Here is a 20,562-nt window from a genome sequence, read left to right as displayed (position 1 = left end):
AAATTACTTAGCAAGATGTCATTATTACATTTTTCAAAGCTTTTTTGATAACCTAAGTGACAAAAACTCAACTCATGCTAACTGAAAGAAAACAAAACTTGGCAGAGGGGGTTGGTAGATGTAATTGAGGTAGATGTTTAGAAAAGTCTATGTAAAACCTACTTTGAGGTATAATTGAAATTCAGATATATCTGTGTTCACATAGGTTTCAAGGATATTCTTTTCTAATTCTCAGTACAGAATTTGTATTACTTTCAAGAAAACATAAAATACTTGTATAAGAAAGAAGGAAGAATAAATAAGTCTTATTTTACTTATTTATTTTGAGAGAGACAAAGACAGCATGAATGGGATAGGGGCAGAGAGAGGGGAAGAGAGAATCCCAAGACGGCTCTGTGCTGCAGCACAGAGCGTGATGCAGAGCTCAGGCTCAATAACCACGAGATCATAACCTGAGCTGGAACCAAGAGCCAGATGCTCAAGCAACAGAGCTGCTCACACACCCCAGAAAAAAAACAAGTTTTACAAAAACTGTTCATGTTCAAGAAAATATTACTGATTGAATAAAATGTAGATGAAATATATAGTACAATAAAGTAAGAGTTCTGCTAATCAAGTTTGGGATAAAAATGTTAAACAATTTGTTTTAAAGTTTATTTATTTTGAGAGAAAGAGACAGTGCAAAAGAGCAGAGTGGGTGTGGGGTCAGAGAGAGAGAGAGAGAGAGAGAGAGAGAGAGAATGAGAGAGAGAGAGAATCCCAGGAAGGCTCTGCACTGTCAGCACAGAGCCCAACCCAGGGCTCCAACTTGAACTGTGAGATTATGAACTGAGCCGAAACCAAAAGTTGGAAGCTTAACCCACCAAGTCACTTAGGCACCCCTAAACAAATTTTAAACCTTTTTTTGTATCAAGATTTCTCACAACATTTAATAGTCAAGTATAAATTGTTAATTTCCAAGTATAAGTAATATGCATATTTACCCAAAATTATTTGACCTCATGGCTCTTCTTTCCAAGAATAATTATTACCACTCTATACATGAATGTCCCATGGAATATAGCCTGGGCCATTTTGTTCTAGAACTATTATTGCCAAGCATTTTCTTTGTATTTCTGCAATCTTGTCAAAGGTTCTGCTCACGACTAGGAGAGAGTGATAGAGAGGGTGTGTCTTAGTGTCCCAAATCCCACGATTCTTTTGTTTAGGGTAGAGGGTGTGGAAATATATTTTTTTAGTCTCATGACAAACTTAGTCATACTTAATTTGTTGTGGAATCCTATGCTACGATGTGATATAATTTTACATATCCATAATTTGTACCATGTATCCAAGGTAAACAGATTGACTTGATCTAAAATAAATTTCAAAGATTTCTGCAATATAGTATGTTTGCATGTCTTTAAATATTCAGTATTGATTTTTACAATATATATGAGACACAAAGATATGTAAATGACATGGAATAAACATTTTCAAAACTTACAGTTTATCAATGTAACTGAGAAGTATAAGGGGGAATAATTGGTACAATTGAAACACAGTTGTGAACCTGACTGATGTCCTCACTGTAACAAAATAACCCTATGATCTCATTCTGAAAGTAACCATATGGAACTGACAGGTCAGCTGATTCTTAACATATTTTAAAATTTCCTGGAAGCTTAGTTAATCAGAGGCATAATTTCCAAATGGCTCTTACAAGTTGACTGGTCAAACCTCATGAGGTTGGAAAGACATTTTGGCAAGAGTTTACTTTTAGGTAAATGAAATTGTTGTATTATTTAAATCTCTGTACAGGATACAAAGTGATAAAATGAATTAAATGTTACCCCATCACTCAAATGTCCTAATTATTTAAAGCACACTTTTGTTTGGTTTGTTTGAATAATAGTATCTGTAGAAGTGGGACACAATTTTTTTTCGGTGGGAAAATTCAGTGAAAATTTAACAGGAAACATTGTTCCCTTCAGTATTCAGTTCACATGCCACCTCCTTTATCATTTATATAAGGTCTTGTAGACATGAACATTTGTTTTTTCCATTACCCTCAGGATACGTTTCTGTGTCAAATAGCTATCTGTCGTTTTTCAGATAATGGTGGGTTAATCAATTATTTTAATATTGAAAAATAATATGTAAAGCATATGTTAGAATATTTCTGAACAAAGCCAATGGATTCAACATTAACAATTATCTTTGTAGACAATGAGCTTGGCTGAGCTGCTAGGCCGTATAATATCATAGAATCTTTTAAACTCAGCTTCTACTTGCTATGGGAAAGCTTGCCCTGTAAAATGGAGTAAATTTCTAGCTTGAAAAAGTAATTGAGGGGTGCCTGGGTGGCTCAATCTATTAAGCATCTGACTCTTGGTTTAGCTCAGGTCATGATCTCAGGGTTCCCTGAATTCGAGCCCCACATCAGCCTCTGCACTGGCCGTATGGAGCCTGCTTGGGATTCTCTCTCTCCTTCTCTCTCTGCCCCTCCCCTACTCTCATTTCGGTCTCTCCCAAATAAATAAATAAATATGTAAAAGTAGAAAAAGCAGTTGATTCTAGTCAGATTTCTTTTAACCGGACTGCTGACAGAACACTTATACATAAGCAATACACCTGTATATTTAAAGGAAGGTAATTAAGGCCTTCGGCTCGGCAATCAAGCTGCCTTATGTGGACCTGCTTTAATTTCATTATTTAAATTAAATAAGTTTACTTTGTTAAATGTTTCCCATTGCTTCAGTCTGGTGACACAATATTTCCTGTAATGAAATATAACATTTCATTCATTCATGCATGCAATTTTAAATAAGCATTTCTGCAGTATATGGCCTAATAAACACACACAATTGGTAAGAAGAGTTAGAAGCCATATGGAATCAGAATGAAGGATGGCAGCAAAGTTTCTCTCGTAATCTCTATCTGTGAGATAATGCTAAAATATTTTTACTGAATGGGGCGCCTGAGTGACTCAGTCAGTTAAGTGTCGGACTTCAGCTCAGGTCATGATCTCACAGTTGGTTCCTGAGTTCAAGCCCCATGTCAGGCTCTGTGCTGACAGCTCAGAGCCTGGAGCCTGCTTCAGATTTTGTGTGTGTGTGTGTGTGTGTGTGTCTTCCTCTGCCCTTTCCCCCCTGAGGCTGTGTCTCTTTCTGTCTCTCAAAAGTGAATAAATGTTAAAGAAATTAAAAGTATTTTTACTGAAATAGCAAAGATATTCTGCTAGATTAACTAGGAATCTCAGGAGAGACCAGCCATGAGAAAGCTGTTACATTCCCTACAAACAATGAAATATACCAATCATGTAATTTCCTTATGGAATTGTTAGTTGATGTAATCAGAAAATAATGAAGAGCATAAATGTTCAAATATATTTTAAAAGATTAGGAAAAGTACCATCATAGGCAGGTGACAAGATGAATGACTTAAAAATCCAGGAGAATCAGCCAGCAACTCATCGAAATTCAGTGGATCGGCAAATTGCTTATTGTAAAATAAATAATCAGTTAACAATTGATATCTTCAATTATTGTAATGAGTTAGAAATGGTAATGGCATAAGGCTCTCTTTCATATTGTGTAGTACACTCTCTGTGAGATGCAGGTCCCCAGCTCCGATGCAGAGGCTAAGTATATATAAAATATGTATGATTCTATTTAGTACTACCTTCCTCTTAACCGGTACACCGTCACCGGAGATAATTTAGGTGAATTGGACACATTTCCTCAGGGACTTTATTATTAAACCAAAAGGTTAGAACTCATTCACATGATAACATTGAGAAATCCAGGAGCAGCTGCATTATTTTTATCAATGGTTGTGCCAGAGTCAGTGTCCCGACCACGCTGTTCTTTGTGGGAAGGCTTTCTTTGATTCCAGTCTGTTTTCCAGAGCTGGCATGGCAGGCTCCTTATTGATGTGTGGACTACAAAATATCTTCCCCAAAACTTTCTTTTCTGTTTAAGTTAGGGAGGATAGGTTTCTTTTTAAATCTTTATTTTTGAGAGAGAGAGAGAGAAAGAGAGTGAGGATGAGCAGGGAGGGGCAGAGAGAGAGGGAGACAGAATGTGAAGCAGGTTCCAGGCTCCAGGCTCTGAGCTGTTAGCACAGAGCCTGATGCGGGGCTTGAACTCACGACTGAACTCACGAACCATGAGATCATGACCCGAGCCAAAGTCAGACGCTTAACTGACTGAGCTACCTAGGCACCCCAGCCAGGATAGATTTCTTCTGAACATGGGCAAGAGCCCTAACTCCTAACCATTATACACACACACACACACACACACACACACACACACACACACACATTAAAAGTAAATGTGTATGTGTGTGTAGCTGCCTTTATGTGAACTCCTAGTAAAGATGTGGCCAGCTATTCCTATTCTACAGTGTTTATTTTAACCAGAATATGCATCTTTCTTGCAATCCTATAACAGAACCCTCTCTCTTGAATTATATTTAGTATGCCGCTATATTATTTTCTAATCATCTATTTATCATATTTTGCATTATTTATATAAGTGATATTTGACTATGGTTCTTTTTAAGTAAATTATTTTAAAAAGTACAACTGTTACCAGGTCACTTGGTTCTTGACCCAGATGCACCAAAGAATTGGAGACCAGAGACCAGAGTGGAGACATAGAGTTTACTGAGTAGGGAAGTATAGTTTACTTTCAAGAGGAAAAAAGGCCACCACTGAAGCAAGAGTGGCAATGGCCCCTAATGATTTAGCTGCATCCTTTTAAGCCTGCTTTCTGCTTAGGTAAATTTGGCTTTGATTGACATTTTTGATTGATGGCTGGTGGTTATATAACATTTTGGCTTCTGCACATGCACCCAGCCATTGTGCATTCTGTTATAATTGTATTTGTTTATGTATTACATATTTATGAATGTCTATGAGCTTTTGTTGTGACCTTAAAGGTACTTAACGCAAATTGCACCCTTTGTGAGCATGCACAGCTCTCAGAAGTGCCCTGTGGCTTTCAAGCCAGCTCTGTGGCTAGGCCTTTTCTGTTCTGTTAGCCCTTAGAGGTGGCTCTGAAGATGTGGCTGTTAACCCTCATGGATAGTTCCTAGGGTGTGGCCAGCATCTGCTTTATCTCTCCTTGCTAATGTCTAACTGCCTAACAAAAAAGTGATGATTGCATTTTTGCATTATATGAAATTTATTTTGCAGTTCTATGGCATTCATACAGTATTTAAATTATGGTTGTTAGTTCCCATTTGTAGGGAGCAAGTGTTTGAACCAAGCCCGAAACTTGACCAAATTTCAAATATATGTTTTTTCAATAAAGTAATATTTTATTTATTTCTGGATTATGTGCTTCCTATATATTTTATGTAGTGCTTACAGGTTTTGTATTGCTCTGTTTATGAAGTTTCATATATTTTATTTAGGTTTGAAGACAATTTCTAGGCCTAATCAATAAAGAGAAGAAGCAAGCTGCAGAAATAATATAAAGTATAATAACATTTTTTCTGATTAAAATAGCACATGAAAACACACACACACACACACACACACACACACACACACACACACCCTTGGAGGAACGTACTGAAAAATGAATCTAAATCTTTACCACTACTTTTGGACAGTAGGGATGGTCATTGAGTACATTTCTGTGTTTATTATAAAATAACTTTACTGTTGAAATGGGAAAATGAGTATTTTAATAATACATGAAAATGACATTGTGCAGTTCATTATGATTGCAATCCTAAAATCACTCAGGTTAGCACATCTTAAAATACTAAAACAAAATTGAAACATATTAGGTTAAAGGGATTATGGAATTTAGTTTTTGTCCAGAGGATTTTAATTAGTACTTGTATTTAAATGTAAACATATTATTAAAAGACTTCCTTTAATGTAATAAGCCAGTTTGGGATCAAAATATTTTATTGAGAGTAATTTAACATGATCAGCATGTCATTGAGAGAGCATGTTATTTCTCTGGCTGTAGTTACTAAATATCACAAGAGGTTGGGTCTAGCCTTTAAATGACTCAATATGCTCATTCAAACATATTGGGTGGTAATTAATTCAAATCTCTGTAGCATTTATTTGACACAAGTCCAAATACCATTATTTCAAATTGGACATATTGGTAATAAATATTGAGAAAATTTTAAAGTGTGTGTAAACCATTCAACCATATCTTATCAGCACAAGAAATATATTCAGTGAATAGCTGAATCATTGTTTTGTAAATTATCATATCAGTTTACCAGTGATGTGTAGTTGTTTATTTCAACTCTGTATGCAAGAAGGGACTGCAAATCTCTATTATTTGCTGATGAAAACACGCCAAACTTAAGTTAGGGATATTTAATCCAGAAATGGATATAGGGCCAAATCTCTAGACATAGTTCTGAGAAATTCATGTCTTCTCAAAATTTTAAATATTTTGTTCAAAAGTAATTGACAATCACAATTCTTTTGTCGTTTATAAAGTTTTCATCCCAGCAATGACCTCTCGGCTAATGCTGATGTAATAAATGTCTAAATGAGACTCTGCATAGTAAATAGTTCACAAGTTCTTTTTGCCTTGTCTTGCTTTCCCTTATTTTTAATAGTTATGTCATCTATAGCAGAAAATAATATTAAGAGTAATGATTTTCTTGATACACCTCCTCATTTTCATTAAAACCGACTTGAAATATTCTGAGAAATATCATTTGGTATTCAGTCTTCTCAGCATTCTGGAAGCATTATATAGCACATGAAACTGTTGTCTTTATATTTGATACGGAAACTCCACAAAATTTATTTCTTCTTTCATAAGTGTTTTAAACTATATAGAGAAGAGATATTTATTCTGGTTTAAGTAAACTAAGGTGATTGAGATTCCCTAATAACTCCTGGCAAATTATGGCAATATAAAAGAAATCATATGGTCCTGAATTTTCACAGCTTTACTGTCAATTCTCAACTATAGCTTTTCCCTTCCTCTTGTGATTAAAAATGTCTAGATGACACAGCCGCTAACACTTTGGTGAAGAAAAGCCACTTTATGAAGCAGCCTTGAATATACTGTTTCTTGGAAAGTCAGTTTCAAGTAATGCTAACACCATGTTCAACTGGTAAAGAAAAAGAAACTCCTTTTAAATTCAGAAAATGTATTATTTACCTATGCAGCGAAAGCAAGAGTAGCATAGGTGTCTATTCCTAATGTCCATTATCTCACAAGATGACACTGAATCAACAGGGTCCAAATGACCGAATCTAGAATGACAGATCACAATTTGAAAGCCTGCAGTTATGTACCTTAAGAATGGGGAAACAGCAAGTCTCAGAGATGATCAGAACACAGAGGCATGAGGAATTGTCTCTTGACAGCCTCCATGGTAAACAGAGAGGCAACTGACAAACAGCCGGATGGCACCTCCTTATAAATCCTCCCATATTCTTGCATTACAGTGTGATCACAGGACATTCTGCCACAACCTAGACCAACTGTCATTAAGCCTTGTCTAAAGGCAAAGTCCACAGGGGACCATGGAAAAGCCATTGCCCTACAATAAGACTAGTATTAATGGTTAAGACCATGGCTTTAAGTTTTCTCTAAGATATGTATGTAGGGACACACACACACACACACACACACACACATACACACACACTCATAGTGAGAAAAACAACATCATATTCTGAGGTAAAGTTGAAAGTAAATAATCATTAGTTAAGTGGCTCTGTGGACTCACCTCTTTCTGGAAAATGAATGAAAATAAACCACTATTTAAATATCCCCTTAACATTAAAAAGAATAATAATGCACAGTATCTATTTTTTAAATACTTAGGCTAATTACAAACTTTGCCAAACTGTAGGGACATAGATCAAGACCTCTCAAAGCTACATACTTTTCACTCAGACATATCAAATGATCCAGTCCTAAGAGACTAAAAGCATGGTAACTTAGACTTTTAAGAGAGAACCAAATTTGGTATAAATTTACTCCAGATTAAATTTTGAGGTCAAAATAAAACCAAAACCCTCCTGATAAAACACCCTGGTTCAGAGGATATAACACCTTTGACAGTTCAATGAAAATTTACCCCCGAATTCAAGTGTTGCCAGATCCCGTATGTAGTTGGCTCCTATCTTTTTTATATAAGTTAGTTTTTAGTAAATTGATACGCATGGTGTATTGAAAGTTATACTCCACCTTTTCCTCTCTTTGTTGACTTTTTTGTTTGCCTCAAGTTCTATTACTCTAACTTCCTCACTGTATGCTTGCGACTTCCAGTGTTACTGTCTTTACAGTAGTTTACTCCCTTGTGTATTGTGATTATGTAATGACATCGCCAAAAATATGTTATTTCTACTTTCGAAAATGTGTTCAAACTTAAAGCTATTAGGTGTGTGTGTGTGTGCACATGTACACATGTGTGCACACGTGTGTCTCTCTCCATGTGCATATATGTGTCTTTTTCTGTGTGCGCACATGTGTGTATGTGTGCACGCATGTGTGTGTCTGTGCACACATTTTTGTGCAGGTTTTCATAATCGGTCTCTCTTCTCAGAGCAACCTTTTCTTCCTATTTTTCTCTACATTTAATTTACTCAGACGCTGGCTGGATTTAATGATGCCTGTTTCTTATTTGTGGTTATTTTCAATATTGCAAGCTGATAGCTTGGGACTTCTCAGAAATAAAGTTAAAAACTTTATTCCCACTGTATTTCAACTTATAGATAAACTTAACATAATTAGTTTTTCCAGAAACTGAATTTGAAGCATACAACATTTTTAAAAATAAACAGAACATTTTCCAGTCAACCATATAGTCTGTAACAGTAGGGATTATTGTTGGAATTGAAGGGGTTCAGTGGCTGGTTGATAAAAGGCTGGGCACTAATCAAAAATTTTTATTTGTATAAGCCATTTGATTAAAGGATCGATATCTTTCTTTCATATCTGCCCTGTTTCTCCTAATGGGGCATAGAATTCCAATGGAAAGCACATTAGACAAAGAACAATATGAACTATACTCTGTACCTAACTATATTCTGACTGACTACCTGTGTTTAAATGTGCTGGCTCTTTTGGCAATTTAAATTTTAGTGTCTTTACTTGGCAATGTAAAAATAAATGAACTATATTTTAAGATGAAATACTAAAAAGCATAGAGGATTTTGAGATGACTAGGAGGAATAAAGAAAACTTTTTTCTTATAATTCAGTAGCATCTATGAAAGACTATCCATCATGATATTAAATTTATGTGTGATTATTTTATCTTAAAACAGTTCATAACAATCAAGAGCCTTAAATGATTTATTTAATAATAAAAATCTATTTTCTATGTCATACTATTAAACATTATATATACATTATATAAAAATGTGTTATATATACATTATATAAAAATATTTATCTTTAAAACATTAACCATTTAATGAAATATAAGCCACAAATTTGTAGTGTAAAACATCACAGCTAAATTCACTTGTCTTTTAAACCTGTGAACTTTTAAGTATCCTGTCAAAGACTAAGGGTGAGATAAATTATTTCAGGAGGTGATCACCCTGTTTATTTCTTAATAGGATAAAAGAGAACGGAGATCAGTGATTGCCATGATTAATTGATTTTCATAAGCAGCTACTTTTTGTTATAATTAGGAATATGTAACTATAGGTAGATTCTTATTTTATTAATGTTTTAAATTATAAGAATATTTTAATATTCTTATTTTCATTAATATTTTTAAGGAAGAAGGTTTTTTTGAGAGATTTTTGTTACTTTATATAAGACATGCAATATCATTATATTTTAATTATTAAACTATCATAACATTAACTGGTATTTTCTTGTGGTCAGAGCAATATACTTAAAATGAGTATAATGGCTGTACTTAAAAAACCAAATGTTTATATGATGCTTGGTGAAAGCAGCAGGTATAATTATCAGATAACAGCACTCCTGGGTGCTTGAGGGCACATGGCTGCCTCTGGCGACGATATTCTCTTCAGGGGTGATATTAGGACATGATAACTATTACACCCCAATGACCTATTACTACTTAAGCTTATTTAAAACCCCCAAAATTGACTACTGAAACGTCTTTGCTATCACAAGCTATAATATCACTACCTTAATACATTTTTTTTCTTGTTTAATTATATCAAGCACTAAAGTTGTTAGGGGTTGTCACTATTAAGTAAATTTGACTGTGTTTGAAATTAAAAATTTTTTAAATGTTGATTTGTATTATACTGATCTTTAAAAGTCACCAAAATCATCTAGAATAAAAACAACTAACTAAAAAAAACACAGTATATATTGTACATTATTTGATTATGGTATATATGCCTATATAAAAGTGTGTGAGTAAGACATTTAGTTGGATGAATTTTCAAGAATTGAATCATCGCCGTATACCTGAAACTGATCAAGAAACGGAATATCACCAGGGACCTTAAAGTCTTTTGCATATCCTCAAGTAGTAACGTAACGTCTCACAAAGGGTAACCAATATCTTGGCTTCTGACACCATAGTTCAGCTTTGCTGGTTTTTTTTTCTTTTTTTAACTTAATATAAATGGAATCATCAATATTCTCTTTTTTGTATGGACTCTTTTGCTGAAAATTAAGATGGAGAAATTCATTCCTCTTGTTGAGTGTTGTTTTCCTTTTTCATATTGCATATTGAACATTGCATATGATCGCCTTGGATGAATACACTGTTATATGTGCACCCAGTGTACTGATGCATTGGACTTTATAAACAGTGCTGGTATGGGTAACCTTGTACATGTTTTTTGGTGCACTTATGCACTGATCTCTTTTGGGTGCATATCCATGGGAGGAGTTGCTGGAGTAGAGCATCCTTATCTTTCTTTTACTACACTAGATATTGCCAACAGTTTTCACCAAGTTATTTTCATCAATGTACACTCCCATCATCAGTGTATATATATTATTTGTCTCCCCATAGCTAGACCGTTGTTCTCCTTTTCATTTTAGCTATTCTTGCGGCAAATCTTTTCTGCATTTTTCTATTTGGTTGTTTGTCAACTTCTTTTTGATTAATATTTCCTTATATATTCTGAAGGTAATAACTTCATGTATTATATACTAGGAATCTCTTATACACTCTTAGGGTTGCATTTATCCCCATAATAGTCTATTCTGTAAGTAGAAATTTCTGATCAGAACATAATACAATTTTTTTTTATTTCCATCATAGGAGTTGTTTCATTGTTGTTGCTATCTTGTTCTGTTTGGGAAATCTTTGTCTCATACACATTCATGTACAGGCTGTCCTTTCTGTTTACTCAAAAGCATTCAGATATCCAATTTTCATTTTAAATAATTTAAAATATTTCTATCATCTGTTTTTATATTATTTTTTGACATACTTAATATTTAGCCATGTATTATTTGTTTTCCAGGCAATTGGGGATTTGAGTATCTTCTTGGTACCATTGTCATTTTTTTTTAGTTTTTAATTTTAATTCTATATGATTAAGGTAAAAATTTGAATAGGTTCAGTTCCTTGAAATTTTTGAGGATTGCTTTATGACTTAAGCTACATATGTTCAACTTTGACAAATGTTTCATGTTTAATCAAAAAGAATCAGGGTGGGAGCACAATTCTGTGTGTGTGTGTGTGTGTGTAAACACACTAAGTGAAGTGAATTTTATTAATCATATTATTGTTATCTCCCATAACTTTACTGAATATTCAGCTGCTTTACTAACAGTTACTGAAAATGGAGCAGTTAAATATTCCACTCTATTGTGGGTTTTCGTATTTCTTCTTTTATTTATTTCTTTGAGGTTTTCCTTCAGGGTATATGGTAGTGATATTCTGCTTGCTTACACAATTAGTATTGCACTATCTCCCTATAAACTGTCCCCATTATTGTTATGAAATGTCCTTTATTTGTGTAGTAAATTTTGCCTCAAGGTCTACTTTGGTAGTGATATAGCTTCTATCAGCTTTCTTTTAATTACCCTTAGCATATTATACCTTTATCAGTGTTTTTCCTTTCAAATTTTTGGTATTATTATTTTTGCTCTGCCTTTTTGAAGGATTTTATATGTTTCCCACGATGACATTCTTAGAAATATTTCATGCATTTACAGTTAGAAAAATTATTAATATTTTAGGTACTTATCTGGCAACCTACATTTTGTTTTATAATAAATCCACCTGTATATTTATTTTTACTTACTCTTTAATATTAAGTATAAAATGTGATTATTACATTTCCCTCTACTAACCTCTTCGCAAATATTCTAGTGTTGCATTTACTACTTCCTCAATAATGCCAGAATCCTGGAGCACATTAATTCTAGTAAAATCTAGACTTTGAGTATGGTGATAGCTTTTTAGATAAAATAGCAAAGGCGTGATCCATGAAAGAAAGAGTTGATAAACTGGGCTTCACCAAAATTATAAGCTTCTGCTAAATGAAAGATAATGTCAAGGAAATTGTAAGATAAGCCACAGACTGGTAGAAAATATTTGCAAAATAAACATCTGAAAAAGCACTGTTACCCAAAACATACAAACTCCTAAACTTAACAATAAGCATCAAAGTACCCTATTAGAAAATGGGCCAAATGCCTTAATAGCCACCTCAACAAAGAAGACATGCAGATAGCAAATAAGCATATGAAAAGATGCTCCATATCATATGTTGTTAGGGAAATATAAATTGAAACAGACATCACTACACAATTACTAAAATGGTTAAAATCCACAACACTGACAATAGTAAATGCTGACAGTGTTGTTGAATAACAAGAACTCTCATTCATTGTTGGTATGAATACAAAATGGTGCAAACATTTTGAAAGCCAGTTTGTCAGGTTCTTAGGAAATTACGCATACTTGCAGGGCACCTGGATGTCTCAATCGGTTAAATGCCCGATGTTGTCTCAGGTCACGATCTTATGGTTTGTGTGTTCAAGCCCTGTGTCAGGCTCACTGCTGTCAATAGAAAACCAGCTTGGGATCCTCTGTCCCCCTCTTTCTCTGCCCCCCCCCAAATCTTGTGTGCTCTCTCTCTCTTTCAAACATAAAGTGAACATTTAAAGAAAAAAAAATCTAAACATACTCTAACCATAGGATCCAGTAACCACACTACCAAAGGGAGTTGAAAACTTAAGTGCACACAAAAGCCTATACACAGATGTTTCTTGCAGCTCTACTAATAATTCCCAAAACTTGGACACAATCAAGATGTACTCCAGTAAGTGAATGTATAAATAAGCTGAAATATATCTAAACAATGGAATAGTAATCAGTGATATGAAGAAATTAACTATCAAGCCATTAAAAGACATGGGGAAAACTTGAATGTATATTACTAAATGAAAAAAAAAAGCCTGAAAGGCTACAGAGCATATAATTCCAAATGTGTGACATTCTGTGTAAAATATAAAACTGTGGAGTCAACAAAAAGGTCTGTGGTGGATGGAGCTATTGAATTGTTATACTGTACACCTGAAACTAATATAACACTACACGGTGACTAACTGAAATTAGACTAAAAACTTAAATAAATAAATAAATAAATAAATAAACAAACAAACAAATAACAAAATCTGTTGTAGTCAAGAGTTAAGGGATAGGGAAGGTTGAGTAAGAGCACAGAAGACATTTAGGACAGTCAAACTACTTCATATGATAATATAATGATGGCTATATATCATTATATATTTGCCTAAACCCTTAGGGTTTATAACACCAGACTGATCCCTGATATAAACTATGGACTTTGAGTAATAAAAAGATATATTAATGTAGGTTCATCAATTTAACAAAAACTCTGGTAGGGCGAGTTAATAGTGGAGGAGTCTATGAGTCTATGGGGGAGGGGTTTTGTGCAAAATCTCTGTACCTTCCACTTAATTTTGCTGTGAATGTAAAAGTGTATAGAAATCAAAGCCTATATTGGCACCTTAATGGCTGGGTCAGTTGGTTAGGCATCCGACTCATGATTTCAGCTCAGGTCATGATCTCACAGTTCCTGGGATTGTGCGCTCTCTCTCTCGCTCTCTCTCTCTCTCTCTGTCTCTGTCCCTCCCTCTCCCTCCCTCTCCCTCTCTCTCTCTCTCTCTCTCTCTCTCTCTCTATCAAAAAAGAAAAAAAAAACTAAATAAACATTTTTTTAAAAAATCAAAGTCAAGGGACACCTGGGTGGCTCAGTCGGTTAAACATCGACTTTGGCTCAGGTCATGATCTGCTGGTTGGTGGGTTTGAGCCCCACCGCAGGCTCTGTGCTGACAGCTCAGAGCCTGGAGCCTGCTTCGGATTCTGTGTCTCCATTTCTCTCCTCCCTCCCCTGCTTGTGTTCTGTCTCTCTCAAAAATAAAATTAAAACTTTAAGAAAAAATCGGGAACAAGGCAAGGTTGCGCACAACTGTCACTTGTATTCAACATAGTACCAAAGTGCTAGCCAGAGCAGTTAGGCAAGAAAAAGAAACAGAATGCATCCAAATCAAAAAGAAAGTTTTTTAAGTTCTTTATATATTTTGGATGGTAACCCTTTGGTGTTGTTTGAAAGTATTGAGTAACTAAATCATATACCTGCAACTAATATTACATTGTATGTTAACTAAGTGGAATTTAAATAAAAACTTTAAAAGTATGTAAAAAATTAAAAAAATTCATAAGTGAAAAAAAGGAAAGAGGTAAAATTACGTTTGTGGATGACATGATATTATATGTAGAATACAGTAAAAGTTTCAAAAAGAACTCTTAGAGCTAATAAATTCGGTAAAAAATACAGGATACAAAATCAATGGACAAAATTAGTTCTATTCTATGTTTTAACAGTGAACTATCTAAAAGGGAAAATAAGAAAATAATCCCAGTTACAATTAGATCAAAAAAGAATAAAATGCAAACAAACTTAACTAAGGAAGTCATAGACTATATTAAAGAAATTTTAAAAGGCACATAGTGGGAGATAGCCCATGTTCATAAATTAGAAGACTTAATATTGTTAAATGCCTGTACTACCCAAAGTGATCGCCAGATTCAAAGCAATGCCAATGAAAATCACAACAGTATTTTTTCAAAAATCTAAAAATCAATTATAAAATTCATATGGAACCACAAAAGATCCCAGGTATTCAAAACAACCTTGAGAAATAAAAACAAAGTTGTAGGCATCACACTAATTTCAAAATATTTTTACAAACCTACAGTAATTAAGGCAGTATTCTACTGGCATAAAAAGAAATATAGACAAATGGAATAGAATGGAGTCCAGAAGTCAGAAATATGCCCATGTACAGTCTAATGATCTTGACAAGTGTGACTGGAATACACAATTGGGAAAGGACAGTCTCTTCTACATGGGATCCAAGTGACTATTCAGATTCTTGCTCTGCATGCCAAGATTCAAGGCTCTTACTGCCATTTCTCAACCCTGACCATTTCTCAGGGTTGTGGTTGCATGGAACAGCTTTGACAGATGATGTGACATTTCCATTTGGACAAAGAGAAGGCTTATTTCCACTCACAATAAAAGCAGTACAGTCCCCAAACTCAGTGCTCCTCTTCTGTACCTCAATCCACTATTTCTGTTGGTGTTCACGTAGGCCCATCTGTACTGTACCTAGGAACAGGAATATTATACTAACCTTCTGGTTATTGCTTTTGCTATGTATAACAGAGTTCTTTGTCTCTGATCCACATGTATTATATATTTTTGTTAGCATCAGTGAAATAGTAATAGTCTAGTATTTTGGCCTGTAAATAAGGTAAAATCTCAGACCCCTCACAATTCTTGGCACAGACATGCGAGTGAAGACTTTTGGATCTTCTAATCCAGTCCAGCTGAGGGCTGATCCCAGCTAATCCACATGGATCAGGAGTGCCCAATTTAGTATCTTTCTGGTAGTTTGTTATTCAACAAAAATAAATTAAATAGTCATAATGAAATGATATTTAAAATCACAAAATGACACTACACTCCTACTGCATTTTCACTAAAATGAAAAAGACAAAACATAAAATACTGAGAAACCAGAACGTTCACATACTGCTGGTAGAACATATATATAATCACTTTGAAAAATTTGTTTGGCAGTGTCTTCCAGAGCTGAACATATGCATTTCCACTCCTAGTTTAATCCCTAACAGAATATGTATACATGTTAACCAAAAGACATGTAAGATTATTTATGTAAGCACTATCAGTAATAACCAAAAGTGAAAATAACGAAAAGTAGTAGAAAGGATCCATATAAATTAAGCTGTTATCCAGAATGCTGTATTTCCTTTTATTTTAAACTGGTTTCTCAATTTTTTCCCTTCCAGATTTTACAGCTTCTTTTCTTTCTACATCTTTTTTAAAGAACAGTTTTGTTGAAATATAATTCATATGCCACAAATATCACGCATTGAAAGTGTACAATTCAATGGTTCTGGTATATTTATAGAGTGTGCAATCATGAGTCCAATCTAACTTCGAAATGTTTTCATCACCCAAGAAAGAAACCCCAGATGCATTATCAGTTACTCTCCATACCTCCTACATGCCAGCCACAGAAAATCACTACTATACTTTATTTCCCTATAAATTAGTTTTTTCTAAATATTTCAATTTAATGCAATAATATAATATGTAGGTAGTACTTTGTGACTGGCTTCTTTTAATTAGCGTAATGATTTTTGAGGTTCTTTCATATATCAGCATCTCATTACTTTTATTGGTAAATAATTTTCCATTGTATGGATATATATTGATAGACATTTATGTTATGTCATTTCCAAGTTCTGATGAATAATGCTACTATGAATATTCCATTTAGTATGTAAAAAATCATTGTCTAACACAAACTCATGAAGAGGAAATCCTTGACTAATTCAAGGTCACAATGATTTATTCCTAAATTTACTTCTGTTTTTTTCTTTTTGATTTTGTGTTAAGTGTCTATCCTGAGGAGTCACTGAGCTAAGACCTCTTTCTGTTTTAAAATTTTTGTCTATCTACTCAGATTAACCTGGGGACTAGTCAGTTACTATAAACAAAAATAACACAAAATCACACTTTCTAGAAAGAGAATTTTAGGTAGCACTTGGAAGTTAGTATGATTACAATGAGCATATTTGAACATTAAAACAAAACCATAGATATTAAACACATAGACTTTATTTATTTTTATTTTTTAGGAGAATTAAACTTGTTATTTATTTTTTTATTATGAAATTTATTGTCAAATTGGTTTCCATACAACACCCAGTGCTCATCCCAACAGGTGCCCTCCTCAATACCCATCACCCACCCACCCTTCCCTCCCACCGCACATAAACCCTCACTTTGTTCTCAGTTTTTAGGAGTCTCTTATGTTTTGGCTCCCTCCCTGTCTAACCATTTTCTTCTTCCCCTCCCCCATGGTCTTCTCTTGAGTTTCTCAGGATCCACAATGAGTGAAAACATATGGAATCTGTCCTTCTCTGTATGACTTATTTCACTTAGCAGAACACTCTCCAGTTCCATCCATGTTGCTACAAAAGGCCATATTTCATTCTTTCTCATTGCCATGTAGTATTCCATTGTGTATATAAACCACAATTTTTTTATCCATTTATCAGTTGATGGACATTTAGGCTCTTCCCATAATTTAGCTATTGTTGAGAGTGCTGCTATAAACATTGGGGTACAAGTGCCCCTATGCATCAGTACTCCTGTATCCCTTGGGTAAATTGCTAGCAGTACTACTGCTGGGTCATAGGGTAGGTCTATTTTTAATTTTTTGAGGAGCCTCCACACTGTTTTCCAGAGTGGCTGCACCAATTTGCATTCCCACCAACAGTGCAAGAGGGTTCCCGTTTCTCCACAATCTCTCCAGCGTCTCTAGTCTCCTGATTTGTTCATTTTGGCCACTCTGACTGGCGTGAGGTGATATCTGAGTGTGGTTTTGATTTGTATTTCCCTGATGAGGAGGGACGTTGAGCATCTTTTCATGTGCCTGTTGGCCATTCGGATGTCTTCTTTAGAGAAGTGTCTATTCATGTTTTCTGCCCATTTCTTCACTGGGTTATTTGTTTTTTGGGTGTGGAGTTTGGTGAGCTCTTTATAGATTTTGGATACTAGCCCTTTGTCTGATATGTCACTTGCAAATATCTTTTCCCATTCCGTTGTTTGCCTTTTAGTTTTGTTGATTGTTTCCTTTGCTGTGCAGAAGCTTTTTATCTTCATGAGATCCCAATAGTTCATTTTTGCTTTTAATTCCCTTGACTTTGGGGATGTGTCAAGTAAGAAACTGCTGCAGCTGAGGTCAGAGAGGTTTTTCCCTGCTTTCTCCTCTAGGGTTTTGATGGTTTCCTGTCTCACATTCAGGTCCTTTATCCATTTTGAGTTTGTTTTTGTGAATGGTATAAGAAAATGGTCTAGTTTCATCCTTCTGCATGTTGCTGTCCCGTTCTCCCAGCACCATTTGTTAAAGAGACTGTCTTTTTTCCATTGGATATTCTTTCCTGCTTTGTCAAAGATTAGTTGGCCATACTTTTGTGAGTCTAGTTCTGGGGTTTCTATTCTATTCCATTGGTCTATGTGTCTGTTTTTGTGCCAATACCATGCTGTCTTGATGATGACAGCTTTGTAGTAGAGGCTAAAGTCTGGGATTGTGATGCCTCCTGCTTTGGTCTTCTTCCTCAAAATTACTTTGGCTCTTCAGGACCTTTTGTGGTTCCATACAAATTTTAGGATTGCTTGTTCTAGCTTCGAGAAGAATGCTGGTGCAATTTTGATTGGGATTGCATTGAATGTGTAGATAGCTTTGGGTAGTATTGACATTTTGCCAATATTTATTCTTCCAATCCATGAGCACGGAATGTTTTTCCATTTCTTTATATCTTCTTCAATTACCTTCATAAGCTTTCTATAGTTTTCAGCATACATATCTTTTACATCTTTGGTCAGGTTTATTCCTAGGTACTTTATGATTCTTGGTGCAATTGTGAATGGGATCAGTTTCTTTTTTGTCTTTCTGTTGCTTCATTATTAGTGTATAATAATGCAACTGATTTCTGTACATTGATTTTGTATCCTGCGAGTTTGCTGAATTCATGTATCAGTTCTAGCAGACGTTTGGTGGAGTCTGTCAGGTTTTCCACTTATAATATCATGTCATCTGCAAAAAGTGAAAGCTTGACTTCATCTTTGCCAATTTTGATGCCTTTGATTTCCTTTTGTTGTCTGATTGCTGATGCTAGAACTTCCAACACTACGTTAAACAACAGCAGTGAGAGTGGAAATCCCTGTTGTGTTCTTGATCTCAGGGAGGAAGCTCTTAGTTTTTCCCCATGAGAATGATATTAGCTGTGGGCTCTTCATAAATGGCTTTTATGATGTTTAAGTATGTTCCTTCTATCCCGACTTTCTCGAGGGCTTTTATTAAGAAAGGATGCTGAATTTTGTCAAATGCTTTTTCTGCATTGATTGACAGGATCATATGGTTCTTATCTTTTCTTTTATTAATGTGATGTATCACATTGATTGATTTGTGAATGTTGAACCAGCCCTGCAGCCCAGGAATGAATCCCACTTGATCATGGTGAAAAACTCTTTTTATATGCATTTGAATTCCATTTGCTAGTATCTTATTGAGAATTTTTGCATCCATATTCATCAGAGATATTGGCCTGTAGTTCTCTTTTTTTACTGGGTCTCTGTCATTTAGAATAGAAGGAGAGATAAAGGTCTTGCCAAACAAACAAAAATTGAAGGTATTCCTCACCACTAAACCAGCCCTACAAGAGATCCTAAGGGAGATCCTGTGAGACAAAGTACCAGAGACATCACTGCAAGCATGAAACCTACAGACATCACAATGACTCTAAACCCATATCTTTCAATAATAACACTGAATGTAAATGGACTAAATGCGCCAACCAAAAGACATAGGATATCAGAATGGATAAAAAAACAAGACCTATCTATTTGCTGTCTACAAGAGACTCCTTTTAGACCTGAGGACACCTTCAGATTGAAAGTGAGGGGATGGAGAACTATCTATCATGCGACTGGAAGCCAAAAGAAAGCTGGAGTAGCCATACTTATATCAGACAAATTAGATTTCAAATTAAGGGCTGTAACAAGAGATGAAGAAGGGCATTATATAATAATTACAGGGTCTATCCATCAGGAAGAGCTAATAATTATAAATGTCTATGCGCCGAATACAGGAGCCCCCAAATATATAAAACAATTACTCACAAACATAAGCAACCTTATTGATAAGAATGTGATAATTGCAGGGGACTTTAACACTCCACTTACAGAAATGGATAGATCATCTAGACACACGGTCAATAAAGAAACAAGGGCCCTGAATGATACACTGGATGAGATGGACTTGACAGATATATTTAGAACTCTGCATCCGAAAGCAACAGAATATACTTTCTTCTCGAGTGCACATGGAACATTCTCCAAGATAGATCACATACTGGGTCACAAAACAGCCCTTCATAAGTATACAAGAATTGAGATCATACCATGCACACTTTCAGACCACAATGTGATGAAGCTTGAAATCAACCACAAGAAAACATCTGGAAAACCTCCAAAAGCATGGAGGTT

Source organism: Prionailurus bengalensis, chromosome B1, assembly GCF_016509475.1.
Source record: "Prionailurus bengalensis isolate Pbe53 chromosome B1, Fcat_Pben_1.1_paternal_pri, whole genome shotgun sequence".
Lineage (NCBI taxonomy): Eukaryota > Metazoa > Chordata > Mammalia > Carnivora > Felidae > Prionailurus > Prionailurus bengalensis.
Note: the sequence above shows the minus strand (reverse complement) of the source record.